Source organism: Rutidosis leptorrhynchoides, chromosome 3 (assembly GCF_046630445.1).
Source record: "Rutidosis leptorrhynchoides isolate AG116_Rl617_1_P2 chromosome 3, CSIRO_AGI_Rlap_v1, whole genome shotgun sequence".
In the NCBI taxonomy this organism is placed as follows: domain Eukaryota; kingdom Viridiplantae; phylum Streptophyta; class Magnoliopsida; order Asterales; family Asteraceae; genus Rutidosis; species Rutidosis leptorrhynchoides.
In genome coordinates this window covers 461,791,711-461,809,053 of record NC_092335.1, presented here as the reverse complement: position 1 = coordinate 461,809,053, position 17,343 = coordinate 461,791,711, and the positions used below count along the sequence as shown (strand labels likewise).

The window sequence follows — 17,343 nt, the reverse complement described above, 5'->3', positions numbered from 1 at the left end:
CCTCGTTCTTAGCTATAAGGTGATACTAACGGTAAGCTCTAACTCCGAAATTCATTTTTGTGTTCATCATCTAAATTTGGGGCTTTTTGATTGTGAGTTCATAAATGGAACCCCATTAGTTGTTAATTGAAGATTAACACCAAGATTTGAGTTTATTGTTGATGTTGGCGGGTTTTGGGTTTGGTGTGCAAGTTTATACTTGTGAGGCTTGCAAAGAGTGAATAATCACTAGTATTAGTGATTATTGAGGCGTTGGAAGCATTTAAGGTTCATATGGTTGACTAATTTTGAATAGAGTCAAAATTAGGGTTTTATGATGTTTATGCCCGATTGTCGATTTAATAAAGTTTATAAACTTAAAATGAGTTAAGTTAAAGTATAAACTTGAGTTAATGGCGTTTTGAAGTCAAAACTAACAAATGGCGTGATGTTGACTTCTTATGGGTCAAAATTAGGGTTTAAGTGTCATTTTGGGCAAGATAGGTGTTTAACACCTATGATTGGGCTTAATTGGTATATTAGGATCATTCTCACTTGTGTTAGTGATTGTTGGTTAGTTTGGGCGCGGTTTGTGCTTGGAAGTGCAATTGGGTCGAAATTGCACTAGTTGTCAATTTGGGTTGATTTGTAAATCCACCCTAATTGTGTTACTTGTTATGTGATAAATGGAATAGGTACTTTCCATTGGCGATTGCGGATCATTTAGGTGGCATTCATCAAGGCGACAAGGTGAGTGTAAATTTACTATGCACATGTGTATGTGTAAGATGGGTGTGTGTGTGGGGGGTGACCCTTGTTCAGGTTTACTCTATGTTTGTATGGGAGAATGGACTCTTCTTGTGCTTCGGGTCCATGTGATACGCTTATGTATTGTGGGTTTTACCCTTGGTGTGGTGATTTGGCTAGCGTATTGGATAACCCTTTCGGCGGTGGGTTGCTAGCATTTGTTGTTGAGGAAATGAATCTCGGTTAGTGCGGATTCATGATGACTCGGGTTGTTTCGGTCATCTTGGTGATGAGGTGGTGAATTTCGGGTTGTACGAATTCACTAAGGGTCGGGTAGTTCGGCCAACCTCGGTTGTTGAAGTGGTAAATTTCGGGTTGTGCGAATTCACTAAGGCTCGGGTAGTTCGGCCATTCTCAATTGTCGATGTGGTGAAGGTAGTGAATCTCGGGTAGTGCGAATTCACTAAGGTCCGGGTAGTTCGGCCAACCTTCATGTGGTTTGGGTTAAGGGGTTAACATTATTGTTGTTGCTGTTTGTATATACTTATTGTTGTGTTGTAGCTAATCTTGTGGCGTTAGCTTGGTGAGTTACGTAGCGTGTAGCTACTTGTGTATTGTGCTCTTTTGTAGTTTGTTTACCATGCGGAGACGGTATGTGTTATTTTGATGCTTGGTGATGCGTAGCCATTTTATGCATATGTATGTGTATAGTATCTTTACATTCACTAAGCATTAGCTTACCCTCTCGCTGTTGATATTTTTATAGGTTCGCGCGTTGGCGACTCGGGTAAGCGTGGGGATTAGAGATCTTGGATAGGTTGCTTTATAAGATCTTGCTTTTGGACTCGATTAGGATTTGGGTAGCGTAGTCCCAAATCACCATGCTCGGTTTTGTGTAAACGTAACTAGTCGGGTCATAATGATTATAACCGGTTTATGATTTAACCAACGTATTATTGTATTAAGGAGTTTTAATTATTATTGTATGTTTTCAAGTTCGTTGAACTTACTTTGGTAATACATACGTTTTGGAAATTGTGTAATGGGACCTAAAGTGTTATTTAACGTATATTAAAAGGAAAAATTTTTATGGGCCGGTTTAATACGGGTTGGGTTGTTTCACTACCAGAACATAAACAACACTCCAACCTCTAAAATACAGTTACATAGTAACGTTCTACGAACATAAACCCTAACACCCGCTTTGATCCATTAGTGCCGGTTAGCCCGAATGATGGTGGGTCGACGTTTAACCACCCTGGTGAGATCATCATCTCGCATTAGGGTTATTCACGGTACATCGGACCGGAGTATTAAACTCGAATGACCCTTAAATTCCCCTTATTTGTTGACCAAGCGTAGACCAAACCCTTTGATCTAATTTATGCTTGGTCATTTGGTGAACATCTTCGAGACATGTCGGTCCATATCCATTGTGAGAGTAAGCCACCAAGTTTGGGATGGATTGGCGTGATTCCTTTATGCCTAGGCTATCAGAATATCGAATCATGGTCGAAAGAAGGGCATGAGATAAAATAAGTGTTTTGGATGCGTTATAAAGTGGTTATGTAATCAAATAGAGTTCAAGGTTACTAAAAAGATAATAAAGAAATGAATAAACAATCATCGGGAAATAAGTGCCAAAATAATATTCTTTTCTTTACTAAACTTAAAAGGCCTAAATTATTGTATCGCGTAACATGTAATTATGATCTTTACAAGAACATGCTGGTCACTACCACACCAACTTTCCGTTTTAACTCCTTACATAAACCAACCCAAACATTGTCTCAATACAATATTAAATCAAGTATCTCATTACTACATCTACATATCTACATATCATTATGAAAATGACTCACATTTTCTTCATCATTTGCACACTTCTTGATAATCATATTTGAGTACACCATATTCATCATCAAGAATCATTACCCTCGCTACCAGAACATAAACAGCACTTCAACCTCTATGATAAGGTTACAGGAAACGATCTACGAATATAAACCCCAACATCCGCTTCAAACCATCAGCACCGGTTAGCTCGAATGATGGTGGGTCGACGTTTACCTTCCCCGGCAAGATCATCATCTCACACTAGGGTTATTCATGGTACATCGGACCGGATAGTTAAACTCGAATGACCCTTAAATTCCCCTCATTCGTTGACCACACATAGACCAAACCCTTTGATCTAATTCATGCTTGATCATTTGGTAAACATCTTCGAGACATGTCGTTCCATATCCATTGTGAGAGTAAGCCACCAAGTTTGGGACGAATTTGTAGTGACCCGAACTTTTCCATGTTTATATATATATTAAATGAAATTGTTATTTACATGATTAAGTGTTTCCAACATGTTAAACAATCAAACTTGTTAAGACTTGATTAATTGAAATAGGTTTCATATAGACAATTGACCACCCAAGTTGACCGGTGATTCACGAACGTTAAAACTTGTAAAAACTATACAATGACATATATATGGTTATATATATAGTTAACATGATTTTATTATAAGTATGTATCTCACTAGGTATTTTAACAATGAGTTATATACATAAAAATGAGACTATTAATTTAAGAAACTCGAAAACGATATATATAACGATTATCGTTATAACAACGCCTTACTAGGTACATATGAATCATATTAAGATATTGATACACTTGGTTAATTATGTTAAATTATAAGTAAATATATTATTAAGTGTATTAACAATGAAATACATATGTAAAAATAAGACTACTAACTTAATGATTTCGAAACGAGACATATATGTAACGATTATCGTTGTAACGGCATTTAACTGTATATATATCATACTAAGATATATTATATATCATAATATCATGATAATATAACAATTTAACATCTCATTTGTTATAATAAACAATGGGTTAACAACATTCAACAAGATCGTTAACCTAAAGGTTTCAAAACAACATTTACATGTAACGACTAACGATGACTTAACGACTCAGTTAAAATGTATATACATGTAGTGCTTTAATATGTATTCATACACTTTTGAAAGACTTCAAGACACTTATCAAAATACTTCTACTTAACAAAAATGCTTACAATTACATCCTCGTTCAGTTTCATCAATAATTCTACTCATATGCACCCATATTCGTACTCGTACAATACACAGCTTTTAGATGTATGTACTATTGGTATATACACTCCAATGATCAGCTCTTAGCAGCCCATGTGAGTCACCTAACACATGTAGGAACCATCATTTGTCAACTAGCATGAAATATCTCATAAAATTACAAAAATATGAGTAATCATTCATGACTTATTTACATGAAAACAAAATTACATATCCTTTATATCTAATCCATACACCAACGACCAAAAACACCTACAAACACTTTCATTCTTCAATTTTATTCATCTAATTGATCTCTCTCAAGTTCTATCTTCAAGTTCTAAGTGTTCTTCATAAATTCCAAAAGTTCTAGTTTCATAAAATCAAGAATACTTCCAAGATTGCAAGTTAACTTCCAAGTTTTCTAAATCCATTCCAAGTAATCATCCAAGATCAAGAAACCTTTGTTACTTACAATAGGTTATCTTTCTAATACAAGGTAATAATCATATTCAAATTTTAATTCAATTTCTATAACTATAACAATCTTATTTCGAGTGGAAATCTTACTTGAAATTGTTTTCGTGTCATGATTCTGCTTCAAGAACTTTCAAGCCATCCAAGGATCCTTTGAAGCTAGATCTATTTTTCTCATTTCCAGTAGGTTTATCCAAGGAACTTGAGGTAGTAATGGTGTTCATAACATCATTCGATTCATACATATAAAGCTATCTTATTCGAAGGTTTAAACTTGTAATCACTAGAACATAGTTTAGTTAATTCTAAACTTGTTCGCAAATAAAAGTTAATCCTTCTAACTTGACTTTTAAAATCAACTAAACACATGTTCTATATCTATATTATATGCTAACTTAATGATTTAAAACCTGAAAACACGAAAAACACCGTAAAACCGGATTTACGCCTTCGTAGTAACACCGCGGGCTGTTTTGGATTAGTTAATTAAAAACTATGATAAACTTTGATTTAAAAGTTGTTATTCTGGGAAAATGATTTTTATTATGAACATGAAACTATATCCAAAAATTATGGTTAAACTCAAAGTGGAAGTATCTTTTCTAAAATGGTCATCTAGACGTCGTTCTTTCGATTGAAATGACTACCTTTACAAAAACGACTTGTAACTTATTTTTCCGACTATAAACCTATACTTTTTCTGTTTAGATTCATAAAATAGAGTTCAATATGAAACCATAGCAATTTGATTCACTCAAAACGGATTTAAAATGAAGAAGTTATGGGTAAAACAAGATTGGATAATTTTTCTCATTTTAGCTACGTGAAAATTGGTAACAAATCTATTCCAACCATAACTTAATCAACTTGTATTGTATATTATGTAATCTTGAGATACCATAGACACGTATACAATGTTTCGACCTATCATGTCGACACATCTATATATATTTCGGAACAACCATAGACACTCTATATGTGAATGTTGGAGTTAGCTATACAGGGTTGAGGTTGATTCCAAAATATATATAGTTTAAGTTGTGATCAATACTGAGATACGTATACACTGGGTCGTGGATTGATTCAAGATAATATCTATCGATTTATTTCTGTACATCTAACTGTGGAAAACTAGTTGTAGGTTACTAACGAGGACAGCTGACTTAATAAACTTAAAACATCAAAATATATTAAAAGTGTTGTAAATATATTTTGAACATACTTTGATATATATGTATATATTGTTATAGGTTCGTGAATCAACCAGTTGCCAAGTCTTACTTCCCGACGAAGTAAAAATATGTGAAAGTGAGTTATAGTCCCACTTTTAAAATCTAATATTTTTGGGATGAGAATACATGCAGGTTTTATAAATGATTTACAAAATAGGCACAAGTACGTGAAACTACATTCTATGGTTGAATTATCGAAATTGAATATGCCCCTTTTTATTAAGTCTGATAATCTAAGAATTAGGGAACAGACACCCTAATTGACGCGAATCCTAAAGATAGATCTATTGGGCCTAACAAACCCCATCCAAAGTACCGGATACTTTAGTACTTCGAAATTTATATCATATCCGAAGGGTGTCCCGGAATGATGGGGATATTCTTATATATGCATCTTGTTAATGTCGGTTACCAGGTGTTCACCATATGAATGATTTTTATCTCTATGTATGGGATGTGTATTGAAATATGAAATCTTATGGTTTATTATTATGATTTGATATATATAGGTTAAACCTATAACTCACCAACATTTTTGTTGACGTTTTAAGCATGTTTATTCTCAGGTGATTATTAAGAGCTTCCGTTGTCGCATACTTAAATAAGGACGAGATTTGGAGTCCATGCTTGTATGATATTGTGTAAAAACTGCATTCAAGAAACTTATTTTGTTGTAACATATTTGTATTGTAAACCATTATGTAATGGTCGTGTGTAAACGGGATATTTTAGATTATCATTATTTGATAATCTACGTAAAGCTTTTTAAACCTTTATTGATGAAATAAAGGTTATGGTTTGTTTTAAAATGAATGCAGTCTTTGAAAAACGTCTCATATAGAGGTCAAAACCTCGCAACGAAATCAATTAATATGGAACGTTTTTAATCAATAAGAACGGGACATTTCAGTTGGTATCCGAGCGTTGGTCTTAGAGAACCAGAATTTTGCATTAGTGTGTCTTATCGAGTTTGTTAGGATGCATTAGTGAGTCTGGACTTCAACCGTGTTTACTTGAAAAATGATTGCTTAACAAATTTTGTTGGAAACTATATATTTTTAACATGTGAATATTATGTGATATATTAATCTCTTAACGCGTTTGATATTATGTGATAGATGTCTACCTCTAGAACAAGTCCCATTGACTCACCTATTAATAATGAAGAGTCAAATGTAAATTGGAATGATTCGTGGACTGATTCACAAGTTCCCGAAGAGGAACCAGAAGAAGAGTCGGAACCGGAAGAAGAATCGGAACCGGAAGAAGAATCGGAACCGAATGAAGAAATAGAACCGGTGGGGGAAATAATAAAACGGTTAAGTAAAAGAAAATTCTCAACCAACCGACCAAGGTTAATTATGGTCAATGGTGTTTCCGCCAAGGAAGCAAAATATTGGGAGGATTACCAATTCTCCGATGAATCGGATTCCGACGAGAATTCCGATGATGTTATAGAAATTACCCCAACTGAATTTAAAAAGGCAAAAGAAAATAATAAGGGAAAGGGCATAAAAATAGCGAAATCTAATTCCAACCCCGATGAAATTTATATGGATCGTCAACCCCCGAAGTCCTTAAGTTGTAACAATGACCCGGGAACCTCTAAACCACCAAGTTTTTCTAAACCAATGTGGAAAACGACGGCTCGTATTAGGGGAACATCATATATCCCTAGAAACTTGGCAAAACGAACCAAAACCGAAGAAGAAGAAACAAGCGATTCGGAATAAGATAGTTGTATTCGTGTGGTGTAATATATGTAATATAGTGTGCTTATGCTTTATGATATATGTAAAAATTGCTTGTATTAATAAGTATTTTTTTTTATGAATCTAACTCTTGTCTATTTTACAGTATAAAAACACAAAATGGATAGACAACCCAATATTTTAAGAGACCTACCCGGAGACATGATTGATGAAATCTTGTCTAGAGTCGGTCAGAATTCTTCGGCACAACTATTTAAGGCGAGATCAGTTTGTAAGACATTCGAAGAACGTTCCAAGAATGTCTTGGTTTATAAGAGACTTTCGTTTGAAAGATGGGGGATATCACATTGGGAAACCCATAAGTTACGATGTGTTTACTTTGACGCATATATTGCGGGGAACCCAAATGCTATTTTACGCAACGGGTTAAGAAATTATTTTGACTCAATGTATCCGAATATAGGACTTCATGATTTAGAAAAAGCGGCTAACATGCAACATAAAGAAGCATGCTATGCTTACGGGTTAGTAATGTTCGCTTCTCACCAAAGTGAGAAAAAGAACATCGGGCTACAGCTATTAAACAAAACGTTCCCACAAGTGACGGAGTCGGTAATTGGGGTAAGAAATGAGGTTTTTAGGTTATTACGTAACCCTCGTCCCTTTGACGAGGTTACAACACGCTGTCTTATCAACGGCCATAACGGTTATGTTCCACAAGACCAAGGATGGGAATTAGTCCTAGTAAAACCAGAATGCATGACTTGTTTCTGGACGTATGAATTACGTGTCTTTATTGCCTTTGCTGAACGACTTGTGTACTAGCTAGAATTATCTTCACAACTATCTTGTATCAAAGTTATTGTGTGCTATATTTCATGCTTTATGTAAAATAAGCGGTATTGTAAGTTTGTAAAATATTGTATAAAAGTTTGAACGCGAAATATTATTATAATCAGTTTTTCATATAGAATTGTAGTAGTTGAATTGTATATTAGCTACTAAGTATGAACTTAACGGGTAGGTACTACCCGAATTTAAACTTATAAAACGCTAATATGAAGAAAAAGCTTTTATAAATGAGTTCATATTATGCTACGAAATACTATTAACTACTCTTAATATTCTGTATGATTAACTTGTTCCATTTGACTATTTTGAAGGAAATGGCACCGACTACTCGACACACCGTGAATATGAATGAAGAGGAATTCCGTACTTTTCTAGCTTCAAACATAGCCGCAGTACAGGCTGCGCTATATACCAACAATAACCTTGGATCTAGCAGTACAGGAAATCGTGTAGGATGCACCTACAAAGAATTCAGTGCCTGCAAACCTTTGGAATTTGATGGAACCGAAGGACCGATCGGATTGAAACGGTGGGCCGAGAAGGCCGAATCGGTGTTTGCCATAAGTAAGTGTACTGAAGAGAACAAAGTGAAGTACGCTACGCATACCTTCACAGGTTCTGCGTTAACATGGTGGAATACCTATCTAGAGCAAGTGGGACAAGATGATGCTTACGCACTACCGTGGTCAGCATTCAAGCACTTGATGAACGAGAAGTACCGTTCCAGAACCGAGGTCAATAAGCTCAAGACAGAACTTAGAGGGTTACGAACCCAAGGATTTGATATTACCACGTACGAAAAACGATTCACAGAATTGTGCCTATTGTGTCCGGGAGCATTCGAAGATGAGGAAGAGAAGATCGACGCGTCTGTAAAAGAATTACCGGGATTACCCCCACATCGATCCGTTGAATTTCAAATAGATCTTGTACCAGGAGCTGCACCAATAGCTCGTGCTCCTTACAGAATCGCACCCAGCGAGATGAAAGAACTGCAAAGCCAATTACAAGAACTTTTAGAGCGTGGTTTCATTCGACCAAGCACATCACCGTGGGGAGCTCCTGTTTTGCTTGTCAAGATTCTGGCAGACATTACAGCAAGCATTGGGAACTTGTCTAGACATGAGTACTGCCTATCATCCACAAACTGATGGGCAGAGTGAAAGGACGATACAAACGCTTGAAGACATGCTACGAGCATGTGTTATTGATTTCGAAAACAGTTGGGATCGACATCTACCGTTAGCAGAATTTTTCTACAACAACAGCTACCATTCAAGCATTGAGATGGCGCCGTTTGAAGCACTTTATGGTAGAAAGTAAAGGTCTCCGATTTGTTGGAGTGAAGTGGGGGATAGACAGATTACGGGTCCGGAGATAATACAAGAAACTACCGAGAAAATCATCCAAATTCAACAAAGATTGAAAACCGCCCAGAGTCGGCAAAAGAGCTACGCGGACAGTAAAAGAAAAGATATAGAGTTTGAAATTGGAGAAATGGTCATGCTTAAGGTTTCACCTTGGAAAGGCGTTGTTCGATTTGGTAAACGGGGAAAACTAAATCCAAGGTACATTGGACCATTCAAGATTATAGATCGTGTCGGACCAGTAGCTTACCAACTGGAGCTACCTCAACAACTCGTGGCTGTACATAACACTTTCCATGTCTCAAATTTGAAGAAATGTTTTGCTAAAGAAGATCTCACTATTCCGTTGGACGAAATCCAAATCAATGAAAAACTTCAATTCATTGAAGAACCCGTCGAAATAATGGATCGTGAGGTTAAAAGACTTAAGCAAAACAAGATACCAATTGTTAAGGTTCGATGGAATGCTCGTAGAGGACCCGAGTTCACCTGGGAGCGTGAAGATCAGATGAAGAAGAAATACCCGCATTTATTTCCAGAAGATACGTCAACACCTCCAACTGCTTAAAATTTCGGGACGAAATTTATTTAACGGGTAGGTACTGTAGTGACCCGAACTTTTCCATGTTTATATATATATTAAATGAAATTGTTATTTACATGATTAAGTGTTTCCAACATGTTAAGCAATCAAACTTGTTAAGACTTGATTAATTGAAATAGGTTTCATATAGACAACTGACCACCCAAGTTGACCAGTGATTCACGAACGTTAAAACTTGTAAAAACTATACGATGACATATATATGGTTATATATATAGTTAACATGATTTTATTATAAGTATGTATCTCATTAGGTATTTTAACAATGAGTTATATACATAAAAATGAGACTATTAATTTAAGAAACTCGAAAACGATATATATAACGATTATCGTTATAACAACGTCTTACTAGGTACATATGAATCATATTAAGATATTGATACACTTGGTTAATTATTTTAAATGATAATTAAATATATTATTAAGTGTATTAACAATGAAATACATATGTAAAAATAAGACTACTAACTTAATGATTTCGAAACGAGACATATATGTAACGATTATCGTTGTAACGGCATTTAACTGTATATATATCATACTAAGATATATTATATATCATAATATCATGATAATATAACAATTTAACATCTCATTTGTTATAATAAACAATGGGTTAACAACATTCAACAAGATCGTTAACCTAAAGGTTTCAAAACAACATTTACATGTAACGACTAACGATGACTTAACGACTCAGTTAAAATGTATATACATGTAGTGTTTTAATATGTATTCATACACTTTTTAAAGACTTCAAGACACTTATCAAAATACTTCTACTTAACAAAAATGCTTACAATTACATCCTCGTTCAGTTTCATCAACAATTCTACTCGTATGCACCCGTATTCGAACTCGTACAATACACAGCTTTTAGATGTATGTACTATTGGTATATACACTCTAATGATCAGCTCTTAGCAGCCCATGTGAGTCACCTAACACATGTGGGAACCATCATTTGGCAACTAGCATGAAATATCTCATAAAATTACAAAAATATGAGTAATCATTCATGACTTATTTACATGAAAACAAAATTACATATCCTTTATATCTAATCCATACACCAACGACCAAAAACACCTACAAATACTTTCATTCTTCAATTTTCTTCATCTAATTTATCTCTCTCAAGTTCTATCTTCAAGTTCTAAGTGTTCTTCATAAATTCCAAAAGTTCTAGTTTCATAAAATCAAGAATACTTCCAAGATTGCAAGTTTACTTCCAAGTTTTCTAAATCCGTTCCAAGTAATCATCCAAGATCAAGAAACCTTTGTTACTTATAGTAGGTTATCTTTCTAATACAAGGTAATAATCATATTCAAACTTTAATTCAATTTCTATAACTATAACAATCTTATTTCGAGTGAAAATCTTACTTGAAATTGTTTTCGTGTCATGATTCTGCTTCAAGAACTTTCAAGCCATCCAAGGATCCTTTGAAGCTAGATCTATTTTTCTCATTTCCAGTAGGTTTATCCAAGGAACTTGAGGTAGTAATGGTGTTCATAACATCATTCGATTCATACATATAAAGCTATCTTATTCGAAGGTTTAAACTTGTAATCACTAGAACATAGTTTAGTTAATTCTAAACTTGTTCGCAAATAAAAGTTAATCCTTCTAACTTGACTTTTAAAATCAACTAAACACATGTTATATATCTATATTATATGCTAACTTAATGATTTAAAATCTGGAAACACGAAAAACACCGTAAAACCGGATTTACGCCTTCGTAGTAACACCGCGGGCTGTTTTGGGTTAGTTAATTAAAAACTATGATAAACTTTGATTTAAAAGTTGTTATTCTGGGAAAATGATTTTTATTATGAACATGAAACTATATCCAAAAATTATGGTTAAACTCAAAGTGGAAGTATCTTTTCTAAAATGGTCATCTAGACGTCGTTCTTTCGATTGAAATGACTACCTTTACAAAAACGACTTGTAACTTATTTTTCCGACTATAAACCTATACTTTTTCTGTTTAGATTCATAAAATATAGTTCAATATGAAACCATAGCAATTTGATTCACTCAAAACGGATTTAAAATGAAGAAGTTATGGGTAAAACAAGATTGGATAATTTTTCTCATTTTAGCTACGTGAAAATTGGTAACAAATCTATTCCAACCATAACTTAATCAACTTGTATTTTATATTATGTAATCTTGAGATACCATAGACACGTATACAATGTTTCGACCTATCATGTCGACACATATATATATATATTTCGGAACAACCATAGACACTCTATATGTGAATGTTGGAGTTAGCTATACAGGGTTGAGGTTGATTCCAAAATATATATAGTTTAAGTTGTGATCAATACTGAGATACGTATACACTGGGTCGTGGATTGATTCAAGATAATATTTATCGATTTATTTCTGTACATCTAACTGTGGACAACTAGTTGTAGGTTACTAACGAGGACAGCTGACTTAATAAACTTAAAACATCAAAATATATTAAAAGTGTTGTAAATATATTTTGAACATACTTTGATATATATGTATATATTGTTATAGGTTCGTGAATCAACCAGTGGCCAAGTCTTACTTCCCGACGAAGTAAAAATCTGTGAAAGTGAGTTATAGTCCCACTTTTAAAATCTAATATTTTTGGGATGAGAATACATGCAGGTTTTATAAATGATTTACAAAATAGACACAAGTACGTGAAACTACATTCTATGGTTGAATTATCGAAATCGAATATGCCCCTTTTTATTAAGTCTGGTAATCTAAGAATTAGGGAACAGACACCCTAATTGACGCGAATCCTAAAGATAGATCTATTGGGCCTAACAAACCCCAGCCAAAGTACCAGATGCTTTAGTACTTTGAAATTTATATCATATCCGAAGGGTGTCCCGGAATGATGGGGATATTCTTATATATGCATCTTGTTAATGTCGGTTACCAGGTGTTCACCATATGAATGATTTTTATCTCTATGTATGGGATGTGTATTGAAATATGAAATCTTGTGGTCTATTATTATGATTTGATATATATAGGTTAAACCTATAACTCACCAACATTTTTGTTGACGTTTTAAGCATGTTTATTCTCAGGTGATTATTAAGAGCTTCCGCTATCGCATACTTAAATAAGGACGAGATTTGGAGTCCATGCTTGTATGATATTGTGTAAAAACTGCATTCAAGAAACTTATTTTGTTGTAACATATTTGTATTGTAAACCATTATGTAATGGTCGTGTGTAAACGGGATATTTTAGATTATCATTATTTGATAATCTACGTAAAGCTTTTTAAACCTTTATTGATGAAATAAAGGTTATGGTTTGTTTTAAAATGAATGCAGTCTTTGAAAAACGTCTCATATAGAGGTCAAAACCTCGCAATGAAATCAATTAATATGGAATGTTTTTAATCAATAAGAACGGGACATTTCATAATTAGTGTGATTATTTTACGCCCAGGACATCAGAATATCGAATCATGGCCGAAGGAAGGGCATGAGGTAAAATAAGTGTTTTGGATGCGTTATAGAGTGGTTATGTAATAAAATAGAGTTCAAGGGTACTAAACAAATAATAAAGAAATGAATAAACAATCATCGGAAAATAAGTGCCAAAATAATATTTTCTTTACTAAAACTAAAAGGTCTAAATTGTTGTATCGTGTAACATGTAATTATGATCTTTAAAACATGCAAATCACTACCACGCCAACTTTCCCTTTTCAGTACTTATATAAACCAACCCAAACATTGTCTCAATACCATAGCAAATCAAGTATCTCATTACTACATCTACATATCTACATATCATAATTATGAAAATGAATCACATTTTCTTCATCATTTGCACACTTTTCATCATCTCGACTCATGCATTTGTCCAAGACTTTTGTGTCGCAGACCTAAAAGCGCCAGAAACCCCTGCGGGCTATTCTTGCAAACCGACAATAATAATCACTGTTGATGACTTTGTATCAAGTAGCTTAAGACATTCATGTAACACTTCCAATATCATTAAAGTATCCGTAACTCCAGCATTTGCATCCCAACTTCCGGTTTGATGGTCTCGGTCTCTCCATGACTAGATTGTACTTAGCCCGTGGTGGTGTGGTTCCAATGCACACTCACCCGGGTGGTTATGACCTTAAAGAAGGGTAATCTCATGGTTTTCCCACAAGGGTTGTTGCATTTTCAAGTGAATGTGGGGGAACGTAATGAAGTTGAATTTGCAAGTTTCGGTAGCGTGTCACCTTGTTTATAGATTCTTGATTTCGCTTTGTTTGCAAGTGATTTTCCTTCAAAGTTGGTTGAGACTACTACTTTCCTTGATGATGCTACAGTGACGGCTCATAAGGCTGTTCTTGGTGGAACCGGCTAAGTGTCTTGCATATGTTAACTAATATATGAACTCACCATTTTTTATTGATTTTTTCTTTTTTGGTTTGGTGCAAGTTAAAGCTTAAAATGGCATTATAAGAATACTCCAATTCACTAACTTAAGACACCAAATAAGTTGTGTAGTAACTCGTACAGACGTGCACTTCACATTCTCCAAACTCGTCGTAAGTATAACTAGACGACTTTTTCTTTCAACTTATTCACAACTGGTGGTGGTGGTGGAAATCTGCATCTTACGTTTGCCGGATGACTTCCCTATTCTCATCCAAACATCACTAGGATGTCTTTTAAATCTCTTGCAATTTTGGAGAGCGTTCCTCTCTAACGATGTTTCGGATGAAAAAAAACACGCAACATAAGAAAAAACAATGGTCGTTTAAACGGTCTTCGTTTCATCATAGTGAACCGATAGAATATGTTGCTTCCAAGATCGAGCCAGCTGGTCTTATTTTTCTTAGTTATGCTGATAAATCAGCATATCATGCACACGGCTTTGGAGTTACTTATGTGTGTGTGGGACTTACACAATGATATACGGAACCACCTCTCATTATATGAAAAAAGATCAGGATTCATAATAAAAGATGAAGCTGAACCAATATTGATGATTTATGTTTTAGAAGAAAACGGGTTACGAATTGTTATTATACCGTACTTTGTTTACTCTGTCTTTATTTTATGTTTGTTCTTATAATCTTATTATTATTGTGCTGACCTGTAACTGTAATATAACATCAGGATGACATCGTTCAATGTTGCTATTGCGATATAGACCGTCATTTTGATCTTATTAGACATGAATAGGATGTAATAGCTCCTACCGATTCAACGTTAGAGTTTGAAAGCCCTTATAACAACAACAGACGAACCTGTTGTCTCAGTGAGCTTGTCAAGTATGGTGCAGTCCTGTTCTGGAAGCAAGGCAATCAACAAAAATTTCCTTCCTAAAATAAATTTTGTTTCACTCATTGTCGTAAGAGCCGGCCGACGCTTTGGTTTGGTTTGAGGACTACATGTCCTGTTTCTACCCTAAAAAGTTGGTCAAACTACAAAATTGGGTCAGAGTCGGTCAAAGTAGCGCTGATTCGAACTCGAGTCGATCAAAGTCAAAGTTGATCATAATTATAATATCTTTTAAAATTAGATTGTGTGCTCTCCAATCTGTACTTGAAATATTTATTTATATTTGGCGTTGACCAACTCGACTATACTTTTCATTATGTAAAAAATTCTTAAAATATAATAGAAAAGAAGGTAAATAAGTAATGTATCACATTTGTGAGTATTTTTAGAAGGAAATGGAAGGAAAATAAAGAAAAAATTACAACGTTGGTCACTCATGTTTGTTCAAAATTGCGCAATAGCCACTGCCGTTTATTTTTAACACGGTTGGTCACTCATTTATGCACTTTGATACGCGGCTTCATCGTCCAGTTTAGCAGATTTAAGAAAGTATAAGTTGACGACAGTTGAATGGATTCATGCGTTTGTGTCGGCTTTTGTGTTGTGGACTTTGGCTATGAGAGATAGAAGTGTGGTTAGTTGTTTTTATCCAAAACTAAGCCATGAAGCTCAAGAGGTTTTAGATATTGTTCCTTTAGGACTTGGTCTTGTTTGTAGTTTGGTGTTTGTGATTTTTCCTTCTAAAAGACATGGCATTGGCTACCCGGTCAGCCACTGATCCAATAAGGATGGTAATCCAATAAGGATGGATGCATCAGAACACGTGTCTGCAAAACTTATCTACTAAAAAAGTCTCATTTGTCATATTTGGATCATAGTCTAATCTATTAGAGAGGTCCCAATGATTATGTCTTAGTCCTCCAGCACTAACTGCCACCTCAATGCGACATCAGAAATAAACTTTAGTGGCTATCGTGCAATTTCAAACAAACATGAGTGACCAACAGTGTAATTTTTTTCGAAAATAAATTGAAATGAATGGGAGAAAAAGGAAATTAACAATGTTTTTGTTTGATGTACTTTTTACATCTAAAAATAGATGGATTAAAAAGGAAGATTCTATTATTATACAATACAATATTAAATAATTGGTATTGGTATTCATTACAAATAAATGAACTCCCTTAATTGAAATCTTTCATGGTATGGCATCTGCATCCTGCAATTACGGTTGCAAGATGACTTCCCTCTTCTCATCCAAACATCACTATGACGTCTTTTGGATCAAATGAAAGAGTTGGCTTTTGGTTGTTGGTTTCTATGATCAAATTTCTCACATTTTTCGATCAAATTTAAAAAATTACAAGATGGACAATACATTAGGCCATTTGATCATGCATACGAGCAAGTATTGAATTCATTAGCCATGGTGCCACACACCTGTACCTCTTCTTGAAGCACTATTTCAGTGGAGAGAGACGTGAGTCCCTAAATTACTCTTTTTGTTAATATTGATTGATATGCATAGATTTTTCCAACGTGTATTTTCTTTAAGTTGACTTTAGTTTAAAAGACATTTATTTATTGCACATGATAGTTTGATGTACTAAAATTCAAAAATTTGCATGAATGAACTCTTGGATCTATCTCAGTTACTAAATTAGTTTTCACGTTAGAAATTCTGTCAATAGTTAGCTTACATATGTTTACTAGATTTATGAGCCTGTGCGTTGCACGGGGACTCATCCGCAAACATTATTGGTTTCAATGGGAGGTGAATTGCAAATTCAATTAAAGGAGAATGAAAAGGGTTTAGTTAACCCTAAAACGAAAATTTTAATGTTTCTGTGATTAATTAGGGACACGCGTAAGTGTTAGATAATTAGCGAATTTTTTAATTGTAAATTAGGAGAAAATTAGAATTAGTGATAATAAATATGGTGCTGACACGTGTCTGATTTA

At 34.4% G+C, this 17,343-nt stretch overlaps 1 pseudogene; it reads left to right on the top strand.

Moving 5' to 3' along the window:
* The first annotated feature begins 13,901 nt into the window (after nucleotides 1-13,901).
* LOC139898042 (auxin-binding protein ABP20-like) lies at nucleotides 13,902-14,458 on the top strand (annotated as a pseudogene).
* The last annotated feature ends 2,885 nt before the right edge of the window (nucleotides 14,459-17,343 follow it).